The sequence below is a fragment of the Chamaea fasciata genome, unplaced genomic scaffold (assembly GCF_029207755.1).
Source record: "Chamaea fasciata isolate MVZ Bird 193981 ecotype frontalis unplaced genomic scaffold, bChaFas1.0.hap1 SCAF_71, whole genome shotgun sequence".
Lineage (NCBI taxonomy): Eukaryota > Metazoa > Chordata > Aves > Passeriformes > Sylviidae > Chamaea > Chamaea fasciata.
In genome coordinates this window covers 128,457-141,142 of record NW_027094156.1, presented here as the reverse complement: position 1 = coordinate 141,142, position 12,686 = coordinate 128,457, and the positions used below count along the sequence as shown (strand labels likewise).

Here is a 12,686-nt window from a genome sequence, read left to right as displayed (position 1 = left end):
TTATGTTTCAAAACAACCATTAGTTCCAGGACCACTGAAGCAAAATTGAAAATGAGAAATACTGTTGTTAAGAGCTCAAAACTTAGTAATGCAAAAAGGGGATTGCATATTCATGTATTTCTTGCTCATTAGAAGAAAAAAGAAAATCACTCCTGAGTGATGTGAACAAGACAGGCTCTGAGGGACTGCAGTAAGTAGCTCTTTAAAAGATATAAAGACATAATAGAGGAGGCAGTGAAAAACAGCATGGCATTCTGTGAAGGCAGAATTCGCACCATTTGCTTAAGCTGAAAACTCCTGAGAAAAGGAAAAGACTGGAACATGCTTCTAAGAGAGGTTGGTCTCCAAGTAGCTCAAGAGTGTTAATGCATAGGCCACCTTCTCAGGGGACTGGGATACTTCTGTATGAATACTTACACAGTTTATAAATACTGTGATTTTTTTTTCCTATAGGCTAAAGTGAACAATGCCAGCCTCACTGGAATTGGTTACACTCATGCCCTTCGATCTGGTACGCAGTTCTCACTGGTAGCAGCAAATGGTGTTAAGTACTACACTATGGTTTAATTCACTGTCATCTTAAGAACAGACTAGATGAACAAAGGAGCTAGAAGTCTACGCAGACTCAGAGAACTAAAGGATGTCTATGGATGCAAGTTCCTGTGGCAACTAAGCCACATTAGTGAGGTCAAGGACCTGAGGAAGAGCACTGTACTGGGATGTCAGTGCATGATGGTTCTCGTGACTTGCTTTTGTAGGTGTAAAGCTGACCCTCTCGGGCTTGATTGATGGCAAGAATTTCAGTGCTGGAGGTCACAAAATTGGGCTGGGATTTGAGCTGGAAGCCTAACACAGCTTTAAGTAAAACAACTGGTGGTGCTCTGGAAGATGAAGGAAAAGTGTACCCGGTGCATTTCAGCCTTAATATTACTCGGAAATTTGAAGAAGTGTGAACTTTCTACTCTGCCCAAGAATGACTTTAACCCAATGCTGAAGTCCAGAGTGTGCCAGCACAACAAAGGAAGACACTTGAAGGCATGCATGGAAGTTGTGATGTTTGTGCCACATTTCAGTTTCCTGTATTTTAAATCTGTTCCAAAAAAACCAAAAGAAAATCCAACCTCTCCCCATTATTGTATTGCATTTTGCATGTCCTATACTTCACAGCCTTTTATAAAAGGAGGTCTCTGTGTTGTAGTGGAAATTTGGGGTTAGAACAGAATGAAATAAATTGGTCACAGTCAGAACACAAGGTTGGTGTGTGTTGACTCTCACCAAGGTTCCATCCAGCTGGGGTTTTTGGTCTTTTTTTCATCTTTTCATGCAACTTTAAGCATGGTTAATAGATAATCTGCAAATGCTTTGTTACACGATACCTGTACACTGAAGATTTCCTTCTTTGGTTTCTAGGCTAACATTCTTACACCTCTCACGTTTTAGAGACCTGCACAGTGAAAGCAGCTTTTTCCATTATAGTGTTATTGAGCGCATCAAAAAGAGCAAACCAAAAGTTTACATGTTTTAGATAATTTTGTTCCCAGACAGGAAACAAGTATTAGGTAAGTACAACCATTACACTTAAAGAAAAAAAGTGCAAATCAGCAAAGTTAAGCAATTAAGTTCACAGTTCATTAGGAAGGTGACAACTACCAGTGACTGGGTATACCTTGTCCATTGTTCATTAGAAAGCCTAAAATGCAGCAAAACAGCCCCAGGCGATGCCTAAGGGAAGACGTATCAGGACAGAGATCTGCTGTCTTAAGGCACAATTAAGAACATTCTCCAAGCAGTTAGAACAGGCATTCCCTAATGTATCTTTGTGAAAGTGTCTGAGAAGTGGATACTAAAAGCTAAGCCATATGTATCACATAAGCAGTTGGTGACAGTAGAAGGCAGCTGATATTCCCTTCTCAGAGGCAGCAGCTTTTCACAGTTGGCTTCCCAAAGCAGCATGGCTTCAGAGGCAACCAGAGTGATTCTACATCTGGGTTTGTTCTGGATTGTTTGTTTCTTCTACCTGAAGCTGCAGCCAGCTCCAGTCTAGAGCCGAAAGAATAAATGAAATTCAACACCAGGCTACAGTTGGGCTTTTTCTAAAATAAAGGTAAAGTGTGTTAAGAGTTATAAAAAATTTACTGGGAACAAGTTGGTCAATTTCATGATGAGCCACGTGACTGCTGTCAAGGAAACAACCTACTTGCACTCTCCAGTATTTTACTCTCTCTTCAATATTCTGCATTGTTAAATTAAGGATCCCTGACACCCGCTCATCCCAAATTTGTGTGCAGTTTTGCAGTAGTTTTGTACAACAGCCAAGTGCTTTGCCCCATCCCTTACTGTTTAGCGCAGCAAGTTCCCAGCATGTGGCTCCCAGTTTTGGCAAGCAGAGTAAGTCAGGCGGCAGATTATGAGGGAACCGGTGCTTCCTATCTCTGTGCATCTCCTACTCTCCCCCTTGTCCACGAGTAAAATGCAGATTTCATTTAGCTGTGTTAGTGGTGGCAAAGTTGCGCATTCAGAACTTCGAAGCCAGGCACTTCCTTAGTCCATTTACAGAAGAGTGAATACATTACCAGGAAACTCTGCTCTTGATCCTTCATTGTGTCACGCATCACATTTTCTAGTTGGCTACAAAGTTCCCGAGATTCCAGCAGCAGCTCCTCACTGAAAGGGGCAATTATTACACTATTAATTTCTGTGGCAGTTTAAAGAGATGCTGCCTCTATCATTAAGAAATACTTCTGGCAGATACGCTGCAGAACACTGAAGTTAGTCAGGTCATAGGCTTGTAATTCATACTGCAACTTGAAAAGTTGGTGGCAGCCCCCGATTTACCAAATGGGGGAAAGGAAATGTATTCCAAGATGGAATTGGGCTCTTATTAGGTGGAACCACTGTTGCTAGAGGAAAAGCTGAGAAGCCTATAAACTTAAGGATGGGGCAACAGGCAAATAAACAAACCAAGGTCTTTCATTCCAAGTGGTAACCCAGTTCATTTAAGCAAGCCGGAACTACGCATGCAGCAGTCTCAATGACACAGCTCAGCTACTGTGACCTTACATGACAATACTTCAACAGTTCTTGCTGGCAGTGTACTTCCAAGTGAGCCCAACCATCTCAGATTAAAGGAAGAAAACCAAAAAACCACTTTTGTTACTGAGGCTGGGGGAAGTGAAGCCATACATGATACCCAGTTTTCATATGGAAGATCTGAAAGCCCCAGCAAGTCTTAACTACCAAGTAAACTAAGGCTGCTGACAATGCAAGCTGAACACAAAGTGTAAAATATGAGAAACCCTGTGTGCCATTATTTCACAAAGCAGGAAGCCTAGCTTTGTAGAGGTGGCATTAGCAGCCGAAGAACTCCAGACTTTGCCTCACCTTTTTCTTACAGATTCTGATACACTGAATGTTCCAGAAGGGACTTGCAGCAGCAGTTGACCTGAGCTACCAAGACGGGATGTGTTCATGCTCTCTGGACTGCCAGTAACAGGACCACGCACTTTACTCTGAAGAAAACACAGAATATTCAGAGTGCAATTGTTCCCACTAGTTTTCAGCAGCCGGGAATATGAGACAACCTGGAACTTGGCTTTCATACTGATTCAAAATAAAGAAAAGAACCATAGGAAACACTCAATTTACTATTGTTTCAGTAGCCTGTGCTACAAACCATATTCTCAGGTTAAAGGGGAGTTCTTATTTTACTTACACAAGCAATTTTCAGCAAGTTCCACAGTTCTTTCTGTCGTTTCTCCTGAAGCCTAACAACTGTTTCCTCATCTTCACTCATCAGATTCATCACTTTCTCCACTCTGGGGAACAATTCCAATGCCTTCTGTTTGCAAACTACAGTTTTACTATTAAAAAAATAAAAACTAATCAGATCACACATGGGCCACTGCAGTAGGAGAACAGTTCTGAAGTTAATTATTTTCTGTTAACACTGCAAGATCTCAAGAGCCGTATGCAATGAGTTTTAAACCTTCTCTTGCTGGAAGAGAAAATACCTTCTCTCAACTCTGAATAAAATGTACAAAGCTCACCTGAGCTGAGCATAAATGACTCAAACTTCTTTTTCAAAGGTCTGGATTGCCTGTAGAAGCAGTCGTACTATTTCCTGGCTGTCACCGCCTCTCCTCTGATCTGGAATGAGAGCCAATATTACACAGAAAGGTCGATTTATAGGACAGAGTGAGAAGATTCTTAGCGGCTCATTTCCACTACTGCTTTAATCCTGAAACAGCCAAAGTTCAGGATATGCGAGTTTGAGTGGGATGAATTACACTGAATTTTAGCCACCTTCTTCAAAATTTAAAGAACTTGAAAAGGAGAGTTGGGACTGGATCAAAGGAACAGTTGTGTCTTTCATCCTTTCTACCCAGAAAGGTTGGTTGTTGCTTGTGGCAACAGCCTGCTCTGAGAAGAGCTCCAGAGGAGTTTCGAGAACAGCTCACAAAGCACCAAGAAAGGAAGGCTGGCCTAGTGTGAAACTGACTCCCTGACTTCCCTCTCGAGAAAAGGCAATCCAGGAGAGCCCATGTGCTGCTAGTGTCTGGGCAGGCCTAGAAGTCAGATAGTTTTCTCAATAATCCTTACTACATCTCCAAAGTTACACACAAAGCAAGCTGACCTTGAGCTAAAGCATCTTTTACCTCTTGGCTTCTCTCTGAGTCTTCGGTACAGCTCTCTGGCTTGTTCTTCTCTAGAAGAAAAAAAGCAGGAAAGAAAAGGATTTCCAAAGAACCAAAGCATGGAACAAATAGTTTGAGAACTCAAATCTTTTCTATACCTGTCTGCCATTTCAGAACAATGACAGATGAGTCAAAAAACATCTTTAGTGTTAAAGTGCTCCCAGTCCCCCACAATTTGGGTGGAAGAAACAGCCCTTTCACTGTCCTCTAGTGAGTAAGCTTAGCCAGAAACACTCCTGCATCTGAAGCTCAAGGTAGTTCAACTCACAAATCCTCCAGTGTTCCTCCTTGTTTACGACCTAGCGGGCTTCTCTGCAGGTCCACGATGTCTGTCTGCAGGGCCATCATCCTCTTCACTACCTGCTCCACATCATCTTCCTGAAAGCAGGGTAGAACATAAGCAACACAACAGTCTCATACCTAGAGACACTACCACTCACACTCACACTGGTTCTTCCTTTCTCATTCTTATTTCTAAACAAACCAACAAGATGCAAACAGCAGCCTTGGCCAAAGACAAACGAGTCGTTTCAATTCAAGGAAATTCCAAGATGTTTCTGGGGCTTCGCCAAGATCTCCCATTTCCCCCTAAGCCTTACAACAGAATGAGCTTCATGTAGTACTAATAATGGACAAAAATTGTGCCACACAAACCAAGGCAATGTGAAATCTGACATCAGTGCAGATACAAGGGGTTTCTATTTAAGGCAGGGACAATGAAGCTAAAGGGGGAGGAGGGGAGAGATAACAAAAAACAAACCTCTTTATGATTAGCAGTTAGATTTAAAAACATACCCGCCCACAAAGTTCCACAGCTTGCTCCATCTCTTTCCAGGCAAACAGCAGCTTCCCAGAAGCTAGAGGAATCAAAGAAGAGTGACTGGCTTTCTCAGGTTCACAGAGAAGGAGGCAGGTGTTTTTGTGAGGAGAAGAGTCATGAAAAGACCCGTTTGCCAGATGCTATACTCACTAACTCCAAACTCAATCTGCTCTTTATACTTTTCCAGGTCAATTTGGATGCTTGTTTTAAAGAAGTCCAGCTTTGCTTCCAGCTGCTGAGAAAGGGAGGCCATAGAATTCTTCATCTTCCAGAGGGTACTATTGTAACGCAACAGATTCATCCTGCAAGGACAAGAAGTTCCTATTAGCCTCTGAAAGTAGAAATCCACCAGGCTTTCATTTACATCCAAAACAGATACTTGAGACAGCGGTGAGGACAAATGCAGTTGTGCCAAAGGGCTAACTCTCCACTTTTCATGAATTGCATACAGCTCCAATCACGGGCTTCCCCATTCCAACAGGGTCCCATTTCTGTCTTCCCTTCCACCAGCACACAAAGACAGAGATAAGTATTGTGGAGAAACGGCCACCGTACATGGCTGCTCGCTGCCCCTGCTGAAGCCGATTACAGTCCTCTTTCAGCATCTGGATCGTGTGCCAAGATCTGACCCCACACTTTCCGCAACTGGAAAAAGTGGAGATTCTTCTTTGGATCCTGAACTGAAAACAGAGGAGGTGGGAGAAAGGGAAATGGACATATCAGCATGAAGCAGAAATACTGTGTTATCACAAAACAGACCAAAACATTGCTCCTTTGAGGGGCATGTTACTGCCTGCAAAGCCTAGAGCTGGATAACCCCTGTGCAGCTCCCCTAGCATGTCAAAATCAAACCCCTCCCTTTTTTAGTTATTCTGATAAACTGAATGAATGACAGTCCATTTTCCTGCTTCTTCAGTCCCAATACGCAAAAGCTCCCTCTACTCTTTGTGCATGATACAGACCACAAAACACAGACACCCCTCTCAACACTGACCCCGGCCCGCCCTTCATATTCATGCCAGAGGAGTCCTTACGGATGCAGCCAACACTTTCTGGATGAGGACGCAAGGCCACCTGAGCCTCAGGAAACTTTCTTGTTATCAAAGAGGAAGAGAAGGTCTGTGTCTGCTGCTGCAGTATCATTCCCCTGCACAAGACAAAAGACCCAACCAGGTTTTCTTGGGAAGAGCAAGCCTTGGCAACACCACAAACAGAAGAGTCCTCCTCAACCAAACACAGAGCACCAAAGGCAACAGGCTGCCTACGCTACAGTGGCTGTTAGGTCTGTGAGGTTACCATGACAAAAGCATGCCACAACAGCAGGGAGTGCTGTGATCCCAAAGCGAGTGCAGTGACTTCTGATTCACTCAAACTCAAGAAAGGAAATACCGAGACTCACTTTGCCATCAGCTGTATGTTTAGTGACCAACTTCTGAGAAAACAATTCAAGTCCTGCTTCCTGCAGTAGTTCCTGGTCCTGTTCTGGAATTCCTGTATCTGACTGAATCCTGGCCTTCACACTCTGCAGAGTCTCTTCCTCTGTCACAGGGTAGGTGTGCACAGTTCCCATAACCATGTTCAAAACGTGAAGCACCTACCAGAAGAGTAGCATGGCATGAGAAAGGCTGAAGATACATTGGTCATCTTAGAGCAGAGATTGAGGGACCGAAAAAATGACCACCAAGAAACTCTTCAAAGCACTTGGCAGAATCAAGAAGTCACTTTACAGCTACTTCCTAACATTATGGCAAAGTTCTTGTCCTCCATCAAGTGGAAGAGAGTTAAATATGGCAGTTAAACATGGCAGTTAAATACCTGTAGAATCCTCTCTCAGAATATGGAACCAAGCATGCACAGAAGCTCTTCACTACTCCCAACAAGCTCAGGGAGTATTTGTCCTCAAAGAAGCAAGAGGAAAGCACCTGTCACTAACGGTCAGGAGACAGTTCTATGAGTTTCTGCCTCACTCTTCCTCCTAAGTCTAGGATTCAGAGGCTCAGGAAACTGCTCTCTGGAAAACTTTTTAGGCTAATACAGACATATTGCTTACCTTCAAGTTCAAAATGTCATCCAATGCTTTGAAACACCCATTGGGTCCATAGGTAGGATCTGTACCTCTCTGACGTGGGTGCCACATTAACATGAGTTGCGGCCATTTCTCCAGCCTCCCAGACAAAACACTGAGCAACAAAAACCAGGAGATCAGAAAAGGTAAAAGTGCATTTGCAGTAACGATACGGCCTGTTCTGTGTGGGAGGACTGACAAAACTGCCCCCCTCCTTCTCCCTCCAGCACTCCACCTCTCCCCATCACAAACGCAGCGTTTAGAAGGCAGAAACCAAGACTACACAAATTTGACAAGCGACAGTAGTACTGCCTGTGTCACGCACTCAATGTATTCACAGATTAACACAGTAAGGCATATAACACAAACTTGGTCCTTTTGCAGAAGAATCAGTTTATCTCAGCACAGCAATTTCTAGTACTCACCTGTTTAGATTGTTGGGGCAGGGCAAACTGCTAGAAAACTTGACTTCTCCGGATAAGTCTTCTGAAACAACAATATCCAGCTCACTCTTCTGACGCACTTTTGTATGCCTAATGTAAGCGAGTACAATGGTGAAAAAATTGCCCGCCTTTCCCAGCCTGCATGCTAGTAGGCTCTTGAAAGCTACTCTTGACATATAATACAGATGCCACTTTGGTTTCTGTTACCTGCCCTGCGGGAGTCAGCCCTTATCCCATAGAGCAAGTCTCAGGAATGCTGAACTTGCTCAGGTGAGTCAAGCCCCTGTGAAAGGGGTCACTTTCCAAAAGGGCAAGAAACATAGGGATATTATCCTCAGAATCAAGGGACCACACTTCTGCTTCCTGTAAACAGGAAAGTCACATCATGCCCACTTACCACCCAGCCACGGTTCACTCACCATTGCACTGGCTGCCAGTTGGGTAGGAATGGTCGGAAGCCTGTAATGCACTCAAAGGCAAGCGTGCCAAAGCTCCAGGAATCCACTGTCACCCTATACTTCTGCTGTTCCAGCAGCTCTGGAGCCTGATACAGTTTACACGCATGAGACAAAGCCAGATGGCTTTGGCCAGAAAGCTCTTAGCTTTCTCCGTCCCTTAACATCTCATTAACATTTGTACAAATAATTAAAGACATTACTGAACGCTGCCTCTCACGGGCTTTAAGACCCTCCTGGAGTGAGTAGCATAGGTTACTGGCACTCCTGCTTATTTATAACAGATGCAGGTAGCACAAAACCCAGTCTCAGCAAAACCCAGTGTCAGCAAAAAAGCAGTCACCTTTGCTAGCTTCAGCACCACAAACGCACCCCATACCGTGCAAGTACCTAATCCCAGCCCAAAGCTTGGTAACAGTTAATTCTATCCCTCTAGAAAGCAGTAGCTGCTCTTCTAGCTGAATTCCTTTCTTACCAAGTACTGCAGAGTCCCAACAAAGGATGTGCACAGGCTCCCCTGATCCAACTCCTTAGCATAACCAAGGTCAATGATTTTGTGTATTAACTGAAACACACAACAGAGAATAAGAATGCCAGACTGAAGTCCTGTTAAAAGCACATCATACAGCAGAAAGAAAAGGTCTGGCTCTTCAAAGCTATGCAGGAAAGGTGCCAGTGAAGAGATAGAAGCAGAAATGGGAGGCTACTGTAGATTTCTAAAACCACAATAAATTTGAAGGTGTTGGAGCACACTTAGCAGTTACGCCTCTAGCTCCTTCCGATCTTTGGTCAATCAGTACAGTCTGCTTCTTTCCTTAATAGTTGAAAGTCAAAATGTCAGGTGTTAACAGACGTCTAATACAACGTCTCACCTCAGCTGCACACAGAATACTATGTGACAGTGACCTGAGACAGGTGTTATCCTGGGCTGAGTGCTCTTGCAGAGGGACCATGTAACTGCATGAAGCACATGCAGGTTCCTTGTAAGTTTACTTGTCTGTGCAGGTAGAGACGACTGCTTCCTGCTTACCCTTTGCTCTCCTTGCTGCAGCACAATGTTCTCTGGCTTCAAGTCTCTATGGATGACCCTGTTCTCATGAAGGTATTTGAGAGCAGAAGCTGAGACAGAAAAAGCCAGTTGTTAGAGCTAAGTAACAGTACCTAGCATGAGCTCAGTAAGGATTCATCTATTCTATCTAGTAATAAGCATGGCTTTCACATCAGACCTTGTACAATCAAACATACAACGAAACGCTGAGTGTCAGGGGTAAAGTCAGCACCATAGAACTCTGGACACAAATTGAGTTCTCTCTCTGGATGTTCCCTCACATCCTTCCTGTAAACTGTAGTAATGCTGGCTAGCTTCCAGTAGGCAAGAACCTCCCCAGACTCCCAACACTTTTGGGAGATGATCAAGATCATAAAAGGTCAGTCTGAAATGAAGTCACTAAGGTCACTACTGTATATCCGGAGAGTGGATTCAGGACTAAAAGGGTTTCCATAGTTCAGACAACTGAAGGTACTGCCACCACTTACCAATGTCAGATAACAAGATAAGAATAGCTTCTTCCCACAAGCCACAGCAATTCTCCAGCTGGTTCAGGTACTGCAAGTAAGGAACACAGAATGTAATCTTTCCCTTCTCTATCCCGAGTGAACTCCAGAGTTCCACAAATTCTCAGGGATGCAAGAAGTTTCAGCAACAGCAATTAAATTCTCCAGAAGCACAAAACTCTATGGACTGTGACCTGCGGTAGCAGCAATTACAGCTTTGTGCCTTGGTTTAATTGCATGGGAAAGAAGATGAAAGAAGTCACTGTCATCCTGTTTTCATCCTCCTATTTGTTCCATCCCTCTTGGCCTGACACTATCAACTCTAATCTGAGGCCTAAGGTCTGTGTTTTAGCTATGGGCAGATTATAGCAAAGGTCAGAAAAGCCTTAGGATTAGAACTACCATGTGTTATCTCTTCCTATGACAGACAAGAGTTCATCACTTTCAGGAAGGGTACAGCCTACAGATGCACCTACCCCACAATGGTCTTGGCCATACTCAAATACTGTTGCACGTCCCCTACACTTGCCCTCATTCTCTGTGTGCAAACTCCTCACAGTGTCACTTGCACCTAAAAAAATACAAAGCACTTAAGTCTTTAAGAGCTGAACATAATACCAAGGACAAAGCCACCAACACTTGTTGATGCCATGACTAGAAATAGGAAACATCAGGGTATGAAAGCAACGGTTTGAAGGGAAAACTTCAGTAGAAAACCTAGGATCAGATCAGAAGGTGATCCATTCCTAGGTTACCATCCTAGGGACCCCACCTTGCGGAGGTCTCCACCTTGGCAGTACTCCATGGCCAACAATGGCAAGTCATTTGGTGCGAGCTTCTGCATCCCTTCAGGGACATCGCGGGCAGCCACCACATTGGGATGGTTCAGTCTGTAGAACAAAAATTAGGCAAGTATACATGATGTTCTGAAACTGCTATACACTTTCATGTGCTCGTGGTCACCACGCAAAGCCCAACATGGTCACAAATGCTTTGAGAAATTGAGTTAGTGAATTCTAAAGGTTTCCATCTCTCACGGACTCATTTTAACTCCTGGCACTTCATATGGAAGACAGTGTGTTTCTTCAACATGTATGCATTACAGATCTGTCTAGAAGGTACAGCAATGAGCCCTGCACAGGAGTGCAAGTGTTATAAATGGGCAGGAGACACAGTTTCCTCCTTTAAATGCCTTTTTTAATAAACAGGGTCTCGAGGGGTGGCCTACGCTGCTGCTGCTCCCTTTCGTCCACACCGCTGAGGAGGAGGTGCAATCCACTTTGCTGCTGGTGCTGCAGAGTGGGAGTTCTCGCCTCGCGGGGGTTCCAAAGAACTCTCTTGGCTCATGGAGTCCAGGGGTGTCTTGCTCTTTAAGTACTTTGTAAGTTATGGCAAGATACAAAAACTTATGAAAACCCTCGGCATAAATACTCTTGTGTATGCTAAGTCCAGTGCTGTCTTTGGTAGATTGAAACTTTGAGCTGGCTCGTTTTGGCTAGGGGTTCTTGGTGTTGATATGGTCCCACCATGCAGCTGGGCTCTTCTAATTACCGTAAGGGTGGCAGCAGCAGCCTGAGTGACAGGCCGGCTGTCAGCAGGAAGTAGGAAGAGGATCCGACAGGAAGTGGAGCAAGCAGGGCACAAGCCGATGGGACAGGCTGGGTGCAGGCAGGCAAAGCAGCAGCAGAAATGGAGAGTGGTGATGCCAGGGAGCAGTGATGCCAGGGAGCAGTGATGCCAGGGAGCAGCAACAGCTTGACTTGATGGAAAGGCTAAGTGGGATTTTTGGGTAGGGGATACAGAGTGGACAAAACCGCCAAACAGCATTATAACTCTTGAACTAAATTTAACAAAACATTACAACTCTATAACCAACAACTTATAACTTAATCACCATTCTTATTTATCACACAAGGGAGTCTGTTGCTACCGTCCAGAAAAGACCCAAACTGCAATGAGACTGCTGCAGCCGAAAATGTTAATCCAACACCCCAAGGGACTGCCACAGCACAGACGTTAAGTCAGGCAAAGCGGCGGCTCTAGGTAGCAGCGTTGTTGTAGCGCTGAGGGCACGGCAGACGAGCCGAAGACGGCAGTGTGAGACCCAAGAGTCTCACGCAGCAGAAGGCGAAGCTTTCTTAGGCGTGAACTGCCACGCACTTGCCGCCGCAGCCGACTGGGCACCTCCCGGAAGAGAAATCCTCGGCGGCCGGCGGCCGAAAGCCTCTCCCCCCCATTTCCCTCAGCGCACCCGTCAGATCCGCGCTCCAGGGCCGTCTTGGCCAAGCGTCCCGGGGCACTGCCGCCACACGGCGCAGCGAGCCCTCCGCCCGGCCCGGCCGCAAGCGGGCACCGGGCTCGGCCCGGCGCCGCCGCCTCCCCGCCTCACCTCTTCATGATCTGTATTTCCAGCGCCCAGCGCTCGCGGCTGCGCGGGCTCAGCTCCTGCCGGCACTGCTCGATGGCCGCCTGCTCGCCGGTTTCCTGCGGACGCGGCAAGGGCTGGGCTAAGCGCGGGTCCCGAGTCGGGGCGCCGCGGGCCCGGCCGCCTCCTGCCTTGTTGTGCCAACGGATGACGTTGCCGAAGCCGCCGGTGCCGAGGCGCTCCCGCATCTCCCAGGGCCCGCAGGTCAGCGCCCGCAGCGCGGGCGGGCG

General features: G+C 45.6%; 1 pseudogene; it reads right to left on the bottom strand.

Annotated features, from left to right (window-relative positions):
* Window positions 1-1,044: 1,044 nt before the first annotated feature.
* On the bottom strand, window positions 1,045-12,647 carry LOC136304311 (inhibitor of nuclear factor kappa-B kinase subunit beta-like; annotated as a pseudogene).
* Window positions 12,648-12,686: the final 39 nt, after the last annotated feature.